Source organism: Vicugna pacos, chromosome 35, assembly GCF_048564905.1.
Source record: "Vicugna pacos chromosome 35, VicPac4, whole genome shotgun sequence".
Lineage (NCBI taxonomy): Eukaryota > Metazoa > Chordata > Mammalia > Artiodactyla > Camelidae > Vicugna > Vicugna pacos.
In genome coordinates, this window is record NC_133021.1 from 12,307,700 (window position 1) to 12,324,532 (window position 16,833).

Genomic DNA, 16,833 nt, shown 5'->3' on the forward strand with positions numbered 1-16,833 from the left:
CTTCTTTCCATTAGACTTTACGGTGTTTTCCATCCTGGTTAAGTGCACTCAGAAGTTTTTTTTTTTTAAATCACTTACGGAGTAGGCCTCTCCAAAACAGTGATTCCTAACTTATTTGGAGCCGTTCCTCCTTTTGTGCATGGACCACTTTGAAAATTGGACAGAAAGCTTTGGCTCCTTCTCCAGAGAAACACACATGCCCTGGCCCCACCCCGCACTTCTGTGTAGCCCAGACAGCAGCAGGTGTGACCCCGATCCTTTAGATCTAAATAGGATTCTCTTGGACACTATTTGCGAGGTGGACGATCGGACCCTTCTGAAGATTTCTGAGGATGCCTGAGGGTTTTGTCTTCAAAGCACGTTGGGAACGTGTATCTTCCAAAGTGCGTTCAGTTTATGGGCTGCATTGCCATCCCACACAGTCATCCCTGTTCTGATTATCATTGGTTCAGGTAGGCAACATACATCCTTCCTCAGATGCCAGATCCCCCAACTCTCAGAAACTGTATGCATATGCTGGAAAATTTGGAGGAGATGAAGGAGAGCCTTACATCACTGCAGTTTACATGGCGCATACAGAGCACTGCTCTTCCTTGTTCTTAAGGGTTCCTCAGCCCATCTCGCAGGAGACTCTTCCCTGCTTGCTCCGTCCCACGTGGTCCCCAGCAGCACAGCATCACCCTCTCTCCGTGCATCCCCCTTCCATCCCTTCCTGCTTACCACCTAATTCCCCAGTTGCTCCAAAATCTCCATGTTCCTCCCATACAGGGGAGTGTAATCTGGCTCTCTCCAGCTTCAGCTCCCAAACTGTCCCGGGCCTGCGTCGTGTGCTCAACCCCCCACCCCCATCCCAAGATACTAAGCCAACCTAGAGCAAATCTAACTTTCACCTTCCTTATAAGACATTTGTGATAAATGCCAGTTTGTTTTCTTCATTACACCTGTTGATAATTTTACGGGGTTTCAGAGATTCCCGAAAACCCCTCTAGGTTTGGAACCCCATTTGGAGATGGCTCTGAGGTTTCTGGTCTCCTTGGGGCTGTGTGGGTTTAGGACTCTCTTGAGGTTTCTCTCTGGGGGCAGAGTTGGTGACTGGGGACCAAGCACACCCGTGACCATTGCAGGGTCATGTCTGGGTCAGGATGGTGGATGTGGAGGTCACCTCTGGGCTCTGGAGCCTGTGCTGGTGGACTTGCTCATTCCTTTCTGCTGGCCAGGCTAGAAACTGAGAGTGGTATCGAAGCTTCTGGGAAAAAAGGAAACAAATCGATTAATCCAACAAAACGACTTTGGCTCGTGCTTATGTTCTTTATAGAGAAAGTGGTGCACGTGTTATTAGAAGAAGTGGAAAACATGATGTAGGAACAGAAATGACATCAAATGGTATAAAAAAGTGGATAGTGGTTTTAGGAAAGGAGCCTTTTAGTGAATTTCTTTCATTTGATTTAAATATGAAACCATGTTACTCTAAGAGATGCATCCTTTCCCCAGTGCCGGAGCTCCCCTCCTTGGTGATGGTCTGCGATTTCAGGGCACTACTGCTCGAGGTCCCGCTCTACTTCCAGGGCAGTTCTAGCCTGCATAGTGTCGTTCTTATACCTGTGATTGGGCACTTCCCAAAGATGTTCATCCTGCTTGAAAGCACGGATATGACTGGGCTAGAATTCATCACATTTGTGAATCACATTCAGTCCCATGATGTGACTTGGAAATATCACTGGTGAACACAGATGTTAAGAAACTGGCAGAGGTATCGAGTTAGGGATAGACCAGAAATGTCATTACACCCACTGCAATTCTGAGATCGTGCTGAAGAGATAGGAATCCTAAAACTGAAAACTGAGCCCTGTCTATGCTTCCCTCCACACTGGGATACCTTGTGCCATCCCTCGTGCCTTGGCCCACTCTCTGATCAGTTGTAGGAAGGCCAGGAGGGTGCAGGGTCAGAATATTATATCCAAGGAGATACTGTTTTGTCTAACCAGCTTACCACAATCCAGCTGGTCTCTGTAAGTCCTTCCTGCCTTCAAAAAAGACTTAATCAGGGTCAAAAGGCACTTGGCCTCTTTATTTTAACCACTGACCATTTAAATTTGTGTACTTGAGACAATTTATACATAAATTTCTTTCCTAGGAAGGGAGGACTGTCTATTTGACTATGTATCCAATGAATCTGTTTTGGTAAAGAGTTAGAGAATCTGATTTTAAGAGAGAATAATCCAGAACAGAGAAAGTGTAGATATGATTACATGCCAGGTATAAGAAATAATAATGCCAGACGCAGAACAATAAAAGAAGCAATGAGTAATAGGAAATAAAATCTAGAGAGGAAAGAGCCAAAAAACTTCATAGGGATGTAGGGGAAAGGACATTTGAATCAGGCTGATTGAACTGAAAAGGAGAGACCCAGAGGAAGAAGAGAAAATCAGAATATCACAGGGAAGTGACTGACTTCTGGATAAGGCTCTGCGTGCTAAGGGTGAGGGAACCCTGAAATACCCGGAGTTGTGGTGAGTTAGGCCTGAGTGGGCTCTGGAAGGAATTTGTGGCTTCCACACTGAGCAGTGCTGGTGAGTCTTTAAACTGGTGTTCTTTGTTTGTTGAGTCCTGTGGGAAGTCTCATCCAGTCTTCTCCCAGGGGCCCATGAACAAGATAAGAAGGTACATTAAAGAAAAGCAGAAAGCATATTGAAGAGTGTTGCAGCAACACCGAGGGATACTTCCTTCTCCTGCTAATTCAGAGACTAAAGATAAACCGGTTCAAGGGGAGGCTGGTCATTGTGACCAATTAGTAGTGAGTCCAGAATAAGAGGTTCCTTTAAGCCAGAGATGAAGAACAGGAAGCAAAATACATGGTCACAAATCAAGCCCTAACTTATCATCTCTGACTTTTTCACTGTAGGACAATTTTAGGCACCCCTGCTTTCCCAGGAGTGCTGCAGAAAACTGTGAGCATTTCTGTACTTTTGAAGACTCCTCAGAATTCACTCGGTCACTGTGAGATTTAAGGGGTGGTGCCGGTGTCCCTCTGCCTGGAGTCACTTAGTGCAGTGGTGTCTGACACAGTGGCCACACGAGGCTGTGGACGCTTAAACCGTGACTAGTCCGAAGTGAACCGTGGCTAAATGTCTGGGGAGAGAACACACGGAAAACACCTCACTGATCACTTTTATATTGAGTCCATGTTGAAATGACAGTATTTGGATGTATCGAGTTAAAGAAAATAGTTTATTCAAGTAATGTTCTCTGCTCCTTTTTACTTTTTGAAGCATGTCTAGTAGAAAATTTTAAATTGCTTATGTGGTTTGCCTGGGTGTCTCACATTGTAATTCTGTTGGACAGCAGAGCCTTTGTGGTGGTAGCAGGAGGCAGGTGGGTGAAAGGGCACCTCATTACAACCCAAGGATGTGCTGTTGGCCTTAAGGAGACCCCGCTGTCTTCAGGGTCATTCATGCATTTGGTCTGGAGCCACGTCCCTGTGTCATTCACCTTTGTTCTGTTACAGTTACCAGGCTTCCCAGAAATCAGCATGAAATAAAAGAACTCGTTTGCTGCCCCCATTAGATCGTGAGTTCCCTGCAGTATAGATCCCGTCTCATTCATCCCCAGCTCCCGGCATATCTGTTGTATAGTTGATTTTGTGTGTGTGTTAAAGGGATCCGGAAACGGCATATCTGAATGGGGCGCAAGAAAAATACAGGTTCTCTGCTCAGGTATTGATCCAAGACCTTATGATTGTCAGCGAACTAAATCAGGGGGAAAAGCGTGTGAAGTTGGAAGCAAAGATCTTCCTGCAACAGGTATTAAATATGTCACAGTAGACACCAGTGTCCGTCTTAACACCAGCGTGTCTTCCGGTTGGTTGCTATACATGCCATACCAGCTGTTAAATTCATTAATATTCTCTGGTTGGAAGTATTTCTTAAGTTGCAAAAAACATTTTCTTTATCTCAATGAAAAGTGGTAATAGTTTCCCTCTTTAGGGACAGAATGTAGGAAAACATTATTTAGAAAATTTATAAAGGCTGGCATCATCCACTCTCCCATTTTTTTTTTAGGATACAATGTTGCCCTTGGTTTAACTTGCTCGTTTCTGATAGAAGAATACAGAGGCCAGTTGAATTTAATCTGTTACATGTCTGACATAAGTCACTGTGCTTTCAAACAGAATTTTTTTAAAAATAGAATATAAGCTTTCATTTAGAAAACCTGGTTTAAAAACATATATGAATTTCCCTTGAAAATACTACTGGATTAACTAGAAGAATATTTAGGGCAGGGCAGGAAGAAAGTTCTATTTTCTTTTCTTTCTTTTCTTTTTTTTTTGAAATTCAAAATTCATTAAGTTAGTTTTGTAGATATAGCCCATATTTAATGCCAGCGGTTACCAAATGCTGTGGCAAGTGATTGTCAGAGAGGGCAGGGAGATGGTGGCATGGAAGCGGGGAGGATGATCCTCAGGATGGCTGAATTTTTGTTTCTTTTACATCTCTTCATGCTGGCTGGGTCCCTGCATCTTCACGTTGCCTCCTAACCCTCAGGGCCTCAGCCTTCTGCATCCTTGTCCTGCCTTCTTTAAGAAACACCTCTCCTCCCTTCCTCCTTGGTGACCTCACCCAGGGTCAGCTGCACACTCGGTCCAGCAGCACAGCCTGCTTCAAGTTAATGCTTCCATTTCACTTCTTTTAAAATCAAAAGAAAAAAGAGCATAATACTGATGAATGTATATAATAGGGATTTTTTGCAGGGGGCTGGGGGAAGAAAGAGTCCATAAAGGCAGAAGTCCCTAAGTCCCTAGAGTCCACAAAGTCATCGTGCAGCCCTGAGCCCACCCCTTATCTCACCGGGGCCTTGCTTCCTGCTTTCTGACGGGACTGCGATTGCGTAATCGGACACTTTAGCATCCTGATAACATGACGTGTTCTCATGTGATAAATTCCTCTCTCTCCATCAGTTAGTCAGTCTGTTAACAAATATAATTATTGAGAATCCTTTCTACTACATATTGGAGGGAAAACAGTGAACATGACGGATAGCATATTGTGGAAGACAAGCATTGAACAAAGAAGTGTGCCAAAAGCTACAAAGAAATACAGGATACAGTATAATATATAATATATAACATATCATATTTATCTTTTAACGTGTCCTTACAGAGAATCTTTATATGTTTAAGATCAAACATGAATGTAACTTCTTACTTTCTCCCATTTTTATATAAAAGGTAAACTATTCAACTCAACAACAGGAACAAAAAAAACAGCTCGATTAAAAAATGGAAAAAAGATTGATTAGACATTTTGCCAGAGAAGATATACTAATGGTCAATAAGCACATGAAAAGGTACTCAACATTGCTAATCATTAAGGGAATGCAAATCAAAACCACAGTGAGTTACCACGCCACACCGATTAAGGTGGCTTTTGTCAAAAAAAGAAATTAACAAGTGTTGGTGAGGATGTGGAAAAACTGGAACACTTATGCACTGCTGGTGGGAATGTAAAATAATGCAGCTGCTATTGCATTTGACATTTAGCACTTCGGTGGCTCCTCAAAAAATTAAAAAGAATTACCATATGATCCAGCAAATCCAATTCTGGGTGTATACCCCCAAAGAACTGAGAACAGGGGCTCAGACAGGGATTTGTACGCCCACATTCACAGCAGCAGCATTCGCAACAGCCAGATGGTGGAAGCAGCCCGTGTCTGTTGACAGATGAATAGATAAACAAAATGTGGCATATACACATAGTGGAATATCAATCAGCCTTCAAACGGGAAATTCTGACACATACTCCAAAAGGGATGAACCTTGAAGATACTATTCTAAGTGAAGAAAACCAGTTGCAAAACTCCATTTCTTCCTGTGTGTATATTTTCAGATTCTTTTTCCTATTGACTCTTGTTGATAATGTTTTTTGTTTGTTTGTTTGCTTTTGTTTTGTTTTGCTTTGTTTCAGTGGAGGTACTGGGGATTGAACCCAGGACCTTGTGCCTGCTAATAAGCATGTGCTTTACTACTGAGCTATACTCCCCCCCTATTTTTTATTTTTTCAATTGAAGTGTAGTTGATTTACAGTGTTTCAGGTGTACAGCAAAGTGATTCAGTTATACATACATATTTAGATATACTTTTCCAGATTCTTTTCCATTATAGATTATTATAAGATACTGAATATAGTTCCCTGTGCTCTGCAGTAGGTCCTTGTTGTCTATTTTATACATAGTAGAATCTGCTAATCCCGAACTCCTAATTTATCCCTCCCTCCCTTTTGCCTTTGTTTTCTATGTCTCGGAGTCTGTTTGTTTTATAAATAAGTTCATTTGTATCATGTTCTTAGATTCCGCATATAAGTGATATCATATGATGTTTGTTTTTCTCTAATTTACTTCACTTAGTATGTTAATCTCTAGGTCCACCCAGGTTGCTGCCAATAATAATCTTTTACTAATCTGAAAAGCACTTTTGGAGTAGGGAAGTAAGCCTGTGAGATTTGTGAGTAACAAATATTTTGTCCCAGTGAGTTACATATGCTTTGATTAATGTTTTGGTTTCTCCCTATATATGTAGCCTTTGAAAAAATATAATTACATTTATCCATCTTCCTTTGTATGGCTGCTTGACTTTTAGTGATAGAAGTTCCTCACTTTAAAACCTTTACAGGGAGTGTCCCAAGTTTTCTTCTAGTATCTCTGTGGGTCTCAAGTCATACCTTAAATCTTTAATGTAGTTGGAATACATCTTAGTTCGAGATATGATATACTATTCTGTAAAGAAAATACCCAGTTTTATTATTTCCATAGAGCTACCCAGTTATTCTAATACCATTTATTGATCAGTCTGTCTTTCTTCTCCTTCCCTGGTTGGAAAAACTACATTTTAAATTGAGTCTATCTTATCTTTCTAGTCTCCTCTATTAATTGATTTATTTTTGTTTTCACTCATGCTGTGATCCCAGACTGTTTTAATTATTGATGCTTTAGGATATGTTTAAACTCTGCACTTATTCTCCCTCATTCTTCTTCTTTTTCCATGGTTTTTCTAGCTATTGTTGCTTGTTGCTTTTTCCATATTAACTTAGAATCAACTTGTCTCCCTAGGAAAAAAATTTGTTAGTTTTATTGGGATTGTGCTACATTTATGAATTAATTATAGGAAATTGATATTTTTTAGGATGCAGAATCATCTTATCCGAAAACTTGGTATGTCTTTTCATGTCTTTTGTGGCCTTTAGTCGTGTTTAAAATGTTCCAAATAGGTCTTAAACATCTTTTGTTAAATTTAGTCCTAGGCATGTTATCTTTTTGTTGTTTTGCCATTCTAATTAGGATTCTTTATTCCATCACTTTTTTTTTAACTTTTTTTTTTTTTTGGTAGGGGAAAGCCATTCATTTCTGTATGTTAATACTGTACTCTTCTACCACCATGAATTTTCTTATCATTTTTGGTAGTTTTTCAGATGACTTTCTTGTGTTTTCCAGTAATACAATTTTATTATTTTCAAGCAGTAATAGTTGTACCTCCTTTCTGAAGTTTTTGCCATGGATTTTTTTTTTCTCTGTCTTACTGCATTGGATTGTACCTCCAGTGCTGTGTTACATACTGGCAACAGTAGCACACATTCTTGTCTTGTTTCTGACCTTCGGGGCAACATTCCAGTGCCTTCCGTTTACTTGTGGTGCTGGCTTTTAGGCATCAGTCAGTACCTTCACATTATAGTTTAAGACTTTAAAGATCTGGGTTCAGATTTTCTTCTCTACCACTAACTAAGAAACATCAGGTAAGTCATCTAATGCCTCTGATTTATTTTGTTATCTATAAAATGAGGGAAAGACCCAAAAAAATCCCAACCTCACAAAGCTGTTGATACTAACTGTGAAAGCACTTGATGAGCTGCGTGTATAATTGTCCCTTGTTTTCCCTCTTTTATTCTGTACAGAATGCTTCCCTCCAGAGCTCTTTTAAGAGTTGTAAAACTGGATTTTCCTTTGTGGCTCCGAGCTGTTTTGTCATTCCATTCACAACACAGTTCCTACATATAGTCCAAGGTTGGAAAGAAAAAGGGCTTTCCGAGTGATGAGCAAATTCCTTTGTTGACATTTAACCAAAATGTATTCCAAACCTGAAGCTTTTTGGAAGGCTAAGAAAATGTTGGTCACCTTCTTGTAAAAAAGTGAAATAAAAAATGTTTATGTACCTCAGCACTTCCTGACTGAGCTGGAAGTGAGTGCACTGAGCTCGTGTTATTTTGTGGTGCTTCAGTTCTGGGAAAAATGAAACCAGAAAATATAGGAAATTTTTCAAGAGTTTTGGTTGTGAAAGCTTTCCTTTTTTTTCCCCTCCCCTACTTTGGTTAACATGGAGAGGGCCATGTAAATTTGATTCAACTGCGAATCTTCTGCGGACTAATTCCACCCGGTGACCCGTAACGAAACTTTGCTTCTGTGTGAAATGCTGTGTTTTAGAGAATGAAGTGCGTGTCTGGAGATACCAATGGCTGATACTCCTGTCTCAGTCATAACACTGCCTCCTGTTGCCTTGGCTAACCCTGCAGTAACTGGTGTGTGGAGGACTTTTGTATTCCTTTTTTAAAAAATGAGCTTTCGTAGTTAGTTTCTGTGCAGAGTTATGTCTTGGTCCAATCTGATAAGATTTGCAAGTTTACTTTTCCTTCATAAGAAACCACCCACAAATAGCTCTGTCCCTTAAAGGGTTTTCCTTCCTTGAAGTTTGACGTATCAGCTGCCCCTTCCCTCCATGCTTGGAAAGTGACATGAGGGGTCCTTTGTGTGCCCCTCGTGTTACCTGATACCACCTACCTCCCTCTCGTAGACAGCCCTCCCAGGGCCTGGGTATCAAGCTGGGAAAGTGGTTTTTTCAAGCAGCAGCAGCAGCCTTCCTCTCTTGGCTTGCTGTTACCTCCGTGGCTTTGGAGATGCCTCTGGCTCTGTCCTGTGGCTGGGCTTCAGAAGACAGTTCCGTCCTCCCTCATTTTCCTGGATTCGATTCTCTGACTCCACGTCGAGCCTGAGGAATCTGCCCTTTCTGGAGTGATTGTGGATGCAGTTTTGCAGTAAAAGCTAATGAGGCTTTAATGCATTCACTCGCAAAGATGAGTCTGAAGACACTGTCATCTCCGGCATGTGTTCTGGGTTTTGTCAGCAGACCTTTAATGGCATACATGTTTGAAAACATATTCCTTCTTTTGCTTAGATACGTATAATCATCTGTTGTGAATCTCAAAGCCAAAGCATCATGAGAGAAAACAATGAGGGAACGTGCCACAAGGCACATCAATGGATTCCGTCCTCTCGAGGGAAAGGCTTTCGGGAACCCTAGCTTATTACACATTTGAGTGGCAGCTACTCCCCCAGTAGCAGTATCCTCATTTACATTGCTTCACTTTACAGAGTGCTTATCAAAGCAAATGCAGTCCGCTAGAATAAAAGCCAACACAGAGAGCATTAAATAAATCACTCAAAAACGAACCCTGTTACAGTCACAGCCTGAATGGCCAGAGGGAGCTGTAACAGCAGAGCATCCATGGCCCCCTTAACCCACGCCACCAACTCCAAATAAAGGGCCCCCTCCTTGAGTTAATTCAAAAATAAGACAGGAGTTAGGGAGGAATGTACATTCATTTCAGTGGGGGAAATCACTTCATAATTGTGTAAAGTAAAATGAACCACCTAGAAAATGATGGCATGTGTCCAGTTTATCATTTTTCTCATTAGATAAATGCCAGAAGACAGAGACCATCTCCCCCTTGTTCACTACTGTCCTGCCAGCTGTTAGCAAAATGCAGTAAAGATCAGTTGATTGATTGGTTCATTGATTGATCTCTGGGAAATGTGAGCGCTTCCACCTTTGAAGCAATCTTAGTTTGGAGAGGAAGGTATTTGTATCTTTCATTGCGTAAATATAACAGCATGCAAAGTAAATAAGACGGGGCCAGAATCCATTTGTAGGTAATCAGGAACAGGCTCTATACCGTGGAAATGGTTTACATTACTCCAAAAGCGAACTTATGCATTAAAATTAGTGTAAGAAATACTGGTAAAACACTGAGCTTTTGCCTTCTACCAATAGTGTAAACATGACTCCAAGATGTAGTTTCTGGAAATAATTTAGTTAACTCGTATTTTTATATGCATGTTCTGTTCTGGAGACTTGTTGCAAAAAAAAAAACCAAAAAACAAAACTGATGGAAAGTTATTTTCTTTAAGTGACAGTTTGTTTACAGAAATTCCTTGAAATCTTGATGGTTATTGAAAAGGCTGAAATAAATGTTGCCTTGAAACTGCCTATGACAGAACAACCCCACACCTCCCAAAGCAGCACCATACTTTGTCAGTAAATCACCTAAAATCTGAAAAGGTCGTGGGGACTGCTCCCTTCGCAAGATGAAATATTTATGTTCCAATTCCCAAAACATACTGTGGATCGTTTTCGTGTTTTAGGTTGAGGGTACATAGTAAATCATTCCAAAATGATGGAGGCCAAGTGTCACTCCCTCCAAAAGTTTGTGTAATTTCTATCTATCTGTGGGCAGATGACTACTCAGGATAATCAGAGGCAGACTTTGTCAAGTTAAGTCTAAGTAAACACAGCTGAAAATAAGCAAGTTGGACTTTAAGGCTTTTTTGAGCTATGCCAACAGCGTATGCCCTTGGAGAGTGCTGCCTCCCCCTCCCCCAAACCCCCAACAGTCTGCTTTCAGTGGGAGAAAAGAATTCTTTTTGTTTCAAATTAACAAGTGATGATTAGAAGCTTGTTACGTTGTAATTTTCAGATGCAAGACAAATGAGCGTCGTGCAAGTCCCCAACAGAAAGCCGCCTGCGGGAGGAAGTTATCCCCCCTTAAGGAGCTGAATTTAAACCATGAAAGTGGAAGCCAATTCAATGGAGTTTCTTTCTGAAAGAAAACCTCTTTTGTTGTTGTTTATTTGTGTTTTGTTTTTTGCCTTTGTGCCATTTCATCAGTTTAAAATCGTGGTTCCAAACGCCAGGAGAAAGTGAGCTTTACTGATGAAGAAGCAGCTGTCCTCAACAGGAAAGAAACTGTGCGTTGACATTAACTTTCGGTTTTCAATATAAATTCTCATTAACTGCTTTATGCTTTCCACGAGTCCTTTCTTCTTTTTTTAAAAATACATGTTCCTTTTCAGTTACCTAATAGCTTCGTCTTCTAGCCTTGTATGGAATCCAGTATTAAAACTTTTAAGGGCACTTTGCGGTTAAAGTTCCTATTAAATATTTCATGTCAAAAGGTGGACTCTAAGTGAGGACTTTGGTAAAAGATGGATTAGTAGAGATTTGCCTCGAAAATTCTAGCTTTTCAGGGTTCTCTGTTGGGCAAGTAGCCAGCTGTACCCTCTGCTCTTTTCCTTCACTTAGAAAACCATTTCTTTCCTTCTCAGCCTTTGGTGTACGTTTCCTTCTGAGAGTAGATGCATTATGGATAAAGGGTGTGTGACTAACAAGGATTCTAAACAATTCGTCTTTCAAGACTGTGGTATTTTACACTTTTATTTTTCAATCACATGTTGAATAATATTAGCCAGCCTATGGCAAAATACTTAGATCTATGTGCTGAAATAGCCCGTGGTTAGATTTACATAAGACCCATCCTTATTTATTTGTATACCTCTTTTTCCTATATGCTGATCACTTTCCATGTTAACATGAATGTTTCAAGGAGAAAATACCACAGTATTTCTAAATATGTTGCACAGATGCCTCTTTTTTGTTCAGGGTGGCATCCTCCACCCCTGAGCACACCAGCATCCACATCTGAAGGTCCTCAAAGCATGTCAGACTCTCAGCTTGTCAAACTCTAACTCATGATGGCCTGCCCCCTCCCAAGGGAAGCCTGCTCCTCCTCCTCCTCCCCCGACTCTGAGAGTCACCACCCACCCAGGTGTCCAAGGCAGAAATCTGAGACACGTTGCAGACCCCTGCCTCCCATCCGCAAGCCCATGTAGGCTTTCCGGAGTCTGCCCTGTAGCATCTCTCAGATGCCCCCTGCTTCTTCCTCAGTCCCAGGGCATCTCACTTCTATCCTGAGTGCCTGCCCTGATGCCACCTGGCTCTTCCAACCTTGTCTTCCTCTAAGGCCAGATCAGCCTTTCTAAAAATCAGAGGGGATCATATCACTGTTAAACACTCTCCAGCCATCCCCCAGGTCTCTCAGGAGAGAGTTCCCCTTCCTTCTCTTGGCACCCAAAACCAGAAAGCCCTCAGTGCCTGGCCTCTGCTAACCTCTCCTGGTTAATTTCCCACCCACCCTTCCGCACACCGCATGTGTTTCAGCTGCACCAAAGGGAGTTCCAGATGGAGCCACGGGATGGCGGGACCCTGTGCTTTCATCCAGCTGTTCCTTCGCTTAGACCCTCTTCCCCATCGTTACCTCAGTGAGTCCTGCTTATCCTCACCTCCAGCCCAGCTTCCCCATCTCTCCCATGTCTTGGCACTCAGATGATGATGACACTGGCTGGGTGCCCTTGCCAGGCCTCCTCTCTGCTGCCCCAAAGTGTATCATCTCATTTGGAGCCTCTTTCAGGACCATCACCCCCTGCCCTGCCATCACCTGCCCCCTTTGAAAGCACACTGAGCTCTTGTCATTTACTCAGTAGACTGTGACTTGCTTAAGGAAGAGATCCATTTGCAATTTATATTTCTAGGGCCTATCATGGTGCCTCCCATGAAGGGCACATTCAATAAATATTTGCTGAACTGTGAACCCGTGAATTGGCAAATGACCACACGGTGGAGAAGAGCAAACTTTGTTGCACTCAAAATGAGGAGATGGAGCTTCAAGTCCCAACCCTGTTGTTTCCTAACAGTTTGGCCTCGGACCTGTCAGCTTTTCTGAGCCTCGGCTGTAAAATAGGGAAAATGATAATAAGCGTGCACAAAAAGGAAACGAGATTAATTGTACATGTATGACTTGCAAAACACTCGGTAAGTACTGTTGTCATCCCCATGAACTCTGTTAAGTTGACCTGACCCTTAATTATGCACCCAAAAGGCAGTTAAAATGCTGTCTGCAAAGTCCAATTTTCCATTTGACATTCACACACACACATGCAAACACAGATTGGTTTTTACTTGGATAAGTTCAGCGTCACTGCAGTGTGGTTATACGTTCTCCATCAGAGAACCAGGCGTCCAAGATGGCAAAAAAAAAAAAACAAATATCCAAGGGAAATCAAGTATGTCTCCCCTTCTGCTGTGCAGTGGGAAGAACTTTTTAGTAACTGTCTGTCTCTTTGTAAGGTATCAGGAGTATTGAAATAATCTCTCTGTTCTTGCTCCAATCCAAGAATTTAAGGTATCAAGTACCGCTGTTAAGGGTAAAGCAGTGGTTAGAATTAAAGTCTTTTGGGTCTTAATATATGTCTTAAGCTGTTATTTTATTCTTTGTGAAAAGGATAGATGCGTCATTCAGATCTTCAAAGAAAATCCTTAGTGAAAATTAGAGACGTATCTTTTAGGAACTGGGAATTTCCGAAGCTGTTCTCCCAGATTCAAACGCCGTATTCTGTCTTGAGCAAAGACCTTCACATTTAAAACTTTCTCTGAGCAATTAAGAGTAAACACTCTCGCATGCCTGTACGATTGCGTGGGTAACGTGCAGACTGCCAGGGCGATAACAGTTACATGCGCCAACCCCGAAAATGAACAGCAAAGGACCGGTTGCTGACATAATCCTGGAATTTGCCTTGGTATGCTCATTTCCACTCCATCGAAGATTCCGTCCTAATGGTTTGCATATTACGGCTACCAAGCAACTTAAGTGACCTCCAAGCCATGGCAAAACTGAAGCCTGCGTGACAGGCAGGCCTGCTCTTGGGGGAATTTTCCACACTAGAGCGTTGTAGACATAACAAGCCCGCCTGTGACCCAGCGGAGACAGTTCACACACAAAAACCATTCTGAATTGCTGTGTTACTTGTTATCTGCCCCGTTTCAGGGTGACTCTTGAACATTCATCCAAGTTTGCTGCCGCTCCGAAAAGAGGATTTGCAATTGTGGAGTAACTGTGGCTGCCTGGTGTTTTGCAGTGATTACTGCTAGTTTCCACAACAATCTTTATTGTTCTGTATTTTTGTGTCTATTTTATAGATGAGAAAAACAAAACGAGACAGAGACATTAAGCAACTTGCCCCAAACCACATGCTAATAAGCAGCAGAGCTGGGACGCTGACCCCAGAGATCTCTGTTTCCAAGTCTGCTCTATCTCCAGGGTACCTCACTGTTGGAGGAATAAAGTGTGATTGAGTAAATTCCACCCTTCACAGTTTGCCCTGATTAGCAGGGAACAGGTGTGCTCAATTTCTCAACTCAAGATAAACCCCAAAAAGGCACAAATCCCATTAAAAGCAGCTGCAGGAATTTGAGGAACTAATTGGTTATTCTCTTTTCTGTCTTGAAGATGACTAAAGTTAGCATGGAATTTCCATTTGAATAATTCTTCAATTAGTCTTAAAGTGGGACTCCCATTTCTAAAGCAACCTTTTGACAGATGCTTTCAACACTTGCCCCACACGACTCCCATTACCTACTCTTTTCTCCAGTATAAAAATAATCGTCTTTTTTTTCTCCCATTTCTGGGCCCACTTTCTACTTTTCCTAGTCCTTCCAGTTATTTTTATTATTATGATGATCACTCACGTGAATAATTTATTATGTGCATTTTCACCTTAGGGCTCTTTATCATCTTTCATTTCTTCGAGCTTCTATAAGTCAGCACAAATACAGGTTCCTTACACCTTTCACTTTGAAAGAAAGGATTTTTGTGCATCTTCTTGTTAAAATAAGAATCTATGTATTACATTGTCTAAGAAACCATCTATCGTACAAAATGTCTTTTTTAAATTAACCGTGATTTTATTTTTTTTCTAACTAGATGATTCAATTTTTAAAACTGAAGTATAGTTGATTTATAATATTATATTAGTTTCAGGTGTACAGCATAGTGATTCAGTATTTTTACAGATTATACTCTATTAAAAGGTATTATAAGATAATGGCTGTAATTCCCCATGATGTACAATATATTCTTGCTGCTTATCTATTTTATACGTAGTAGTTTGTACCTCTTAATCCCATACCCCTATCTTGCTCTCCCCCACTCCCCACTCTGGTTACCCCTAGTTTGTTTTCTATATCTGAGTCGGTTTTTGTGTTGCTATACACATTCATTTGTTTTGCTTTTTAGATTCCACATATAAATGATATAGTTTGTCTTTCTCTGTGAGATGATTTTTATAAACCTCCTAAAGTAGGCTGAAAATCAGCTGGATAATGTACCCAGTTACTTAAGAGTTTGAAAAATCAGAGAAATACATGTTCTAGAAAGCCCTCCTGAGCAACTCCACCCTCCCAACTCCCAGTCCCGTCTTAAACGCCGCCCCGAGCGAGGCCGAGTGGGCAGTGGCTCGCTCCCTCGTGAGTGTTCGCAGCGCCTTGTGCTCGGCTCCCACTGCATGTGGCCTGGGAGCGGTGGCTTCTCCCGTGTTCAGGCGATGCTTCAGCGCCCCTGGCTTTGGACCTACATGCGAACCGTACGCGTAACAGAGTGGCTCGCTCGTGCTGGGCTTTAACTGGTATGTGTTGGACAGGATAAACCTCTGAAATAACAGGATGCAGTGAGCAACCCTCTGGCATGTTTGTAGTTCTGGGGACCTTCGCAGCTCTTGAGCTTTTGTGAGACACGGCTCTGCCCTCAAATCCAAGGCTGACCCCTCTTGCTTTCCTCTCTGGAGTGTGGAGAAGTGACCAAAACTACCACCAGGGAGGGGAGAAGGCCACGCGCCTGCAAAAGCTTGGGAATCTTGCAAGGAATTATGATTTTCCTGGCTGTTATTACCCCCAAAAAAGCAATTTTTTGTGCTTCCATGATGAAAATACGTAAATTCTTTACTCCTGCCTCTGAGAGCCAGGCTCCTTTGATACAAAGCAGTAAACTCCGGTCTTCACAGTGGTCACTCACCACCTACTTCTGGGTGCCCAGAGAGAATTTAGTTTTTAAATCACTTTTGAATATGTTTAGTATAGTCCATCACCAAACCAGAAATGTGATTAAGAGGATCTGATTGGTCCTGGAAATGTAATTTTTGTTCCTTTTTTTGGGGGGGGACAGTTTTCTGCTTTTCCCTATCTTTTGTTTATTTTAAAATTAGTTTGCCCAATTGATTGTTAAAGCATATCTCCGTCTATAGTCATCAAAAAGTATTGGAAAGGATAAAAAATATAAGGAATAACAGAGGATCACTTTTAGTCCAAAAATAGTATCAGGTTCATTGTCTGTTTCTGTAAATCAGTCATTCTTAATGACTAAAACAAATACGTTTCTCCTATTTCTGAGGTGTCTCATTTACTTACAACAGCCTGTGACAGTTGTAGGACAATGCGTATGGCAGCTGCTTGGCATTTAAATATATTTAAATCACACAAACAGACCATTCTTCTGTTTTAAATGTCCACGAAATGGCTTTGCAAGAACTTTTCTGTATGTTATAATTTGTTCTTCTTTCCGAGAGTCATCAAACTCTGGTATTTTTTCTTTTCATCTAAGATCCTAAGGGCGTTTGCCTTATAACTTCTCTGCTTCACTTTAAAACACTGTGCTTTCAGTACCATGTGAGGCCCACAGAAATGCCCCACTGGGAGGCTGAACTTCCTGAGGCTGTCATGTGTAGCCTCCATGTCTGATTTGCGTCAATGCTGGCGGTGGTGATCCCAGCACAGGAGGAGCCCGCGTGCTCTGCAGAAAGAAGGAACTTAACTCATCCTCCAGCAGACGCTCAGACGAGGGATGTCCCCAG

General features: G+C 41.7%; 1 protein-coding gene across 5 annotated transcripts in view; it reads left to right on the plus strand.

The window, feature by feature from the left end:
* The window catches only part of MKX (mohawk homeobox), a 62,076-nt gene that overhangs the window by 31,740 nt on the left and 13,503 nt on the right, over positions 1 to 16,833 (plus strand). The window lies entirely within an intron of this gene.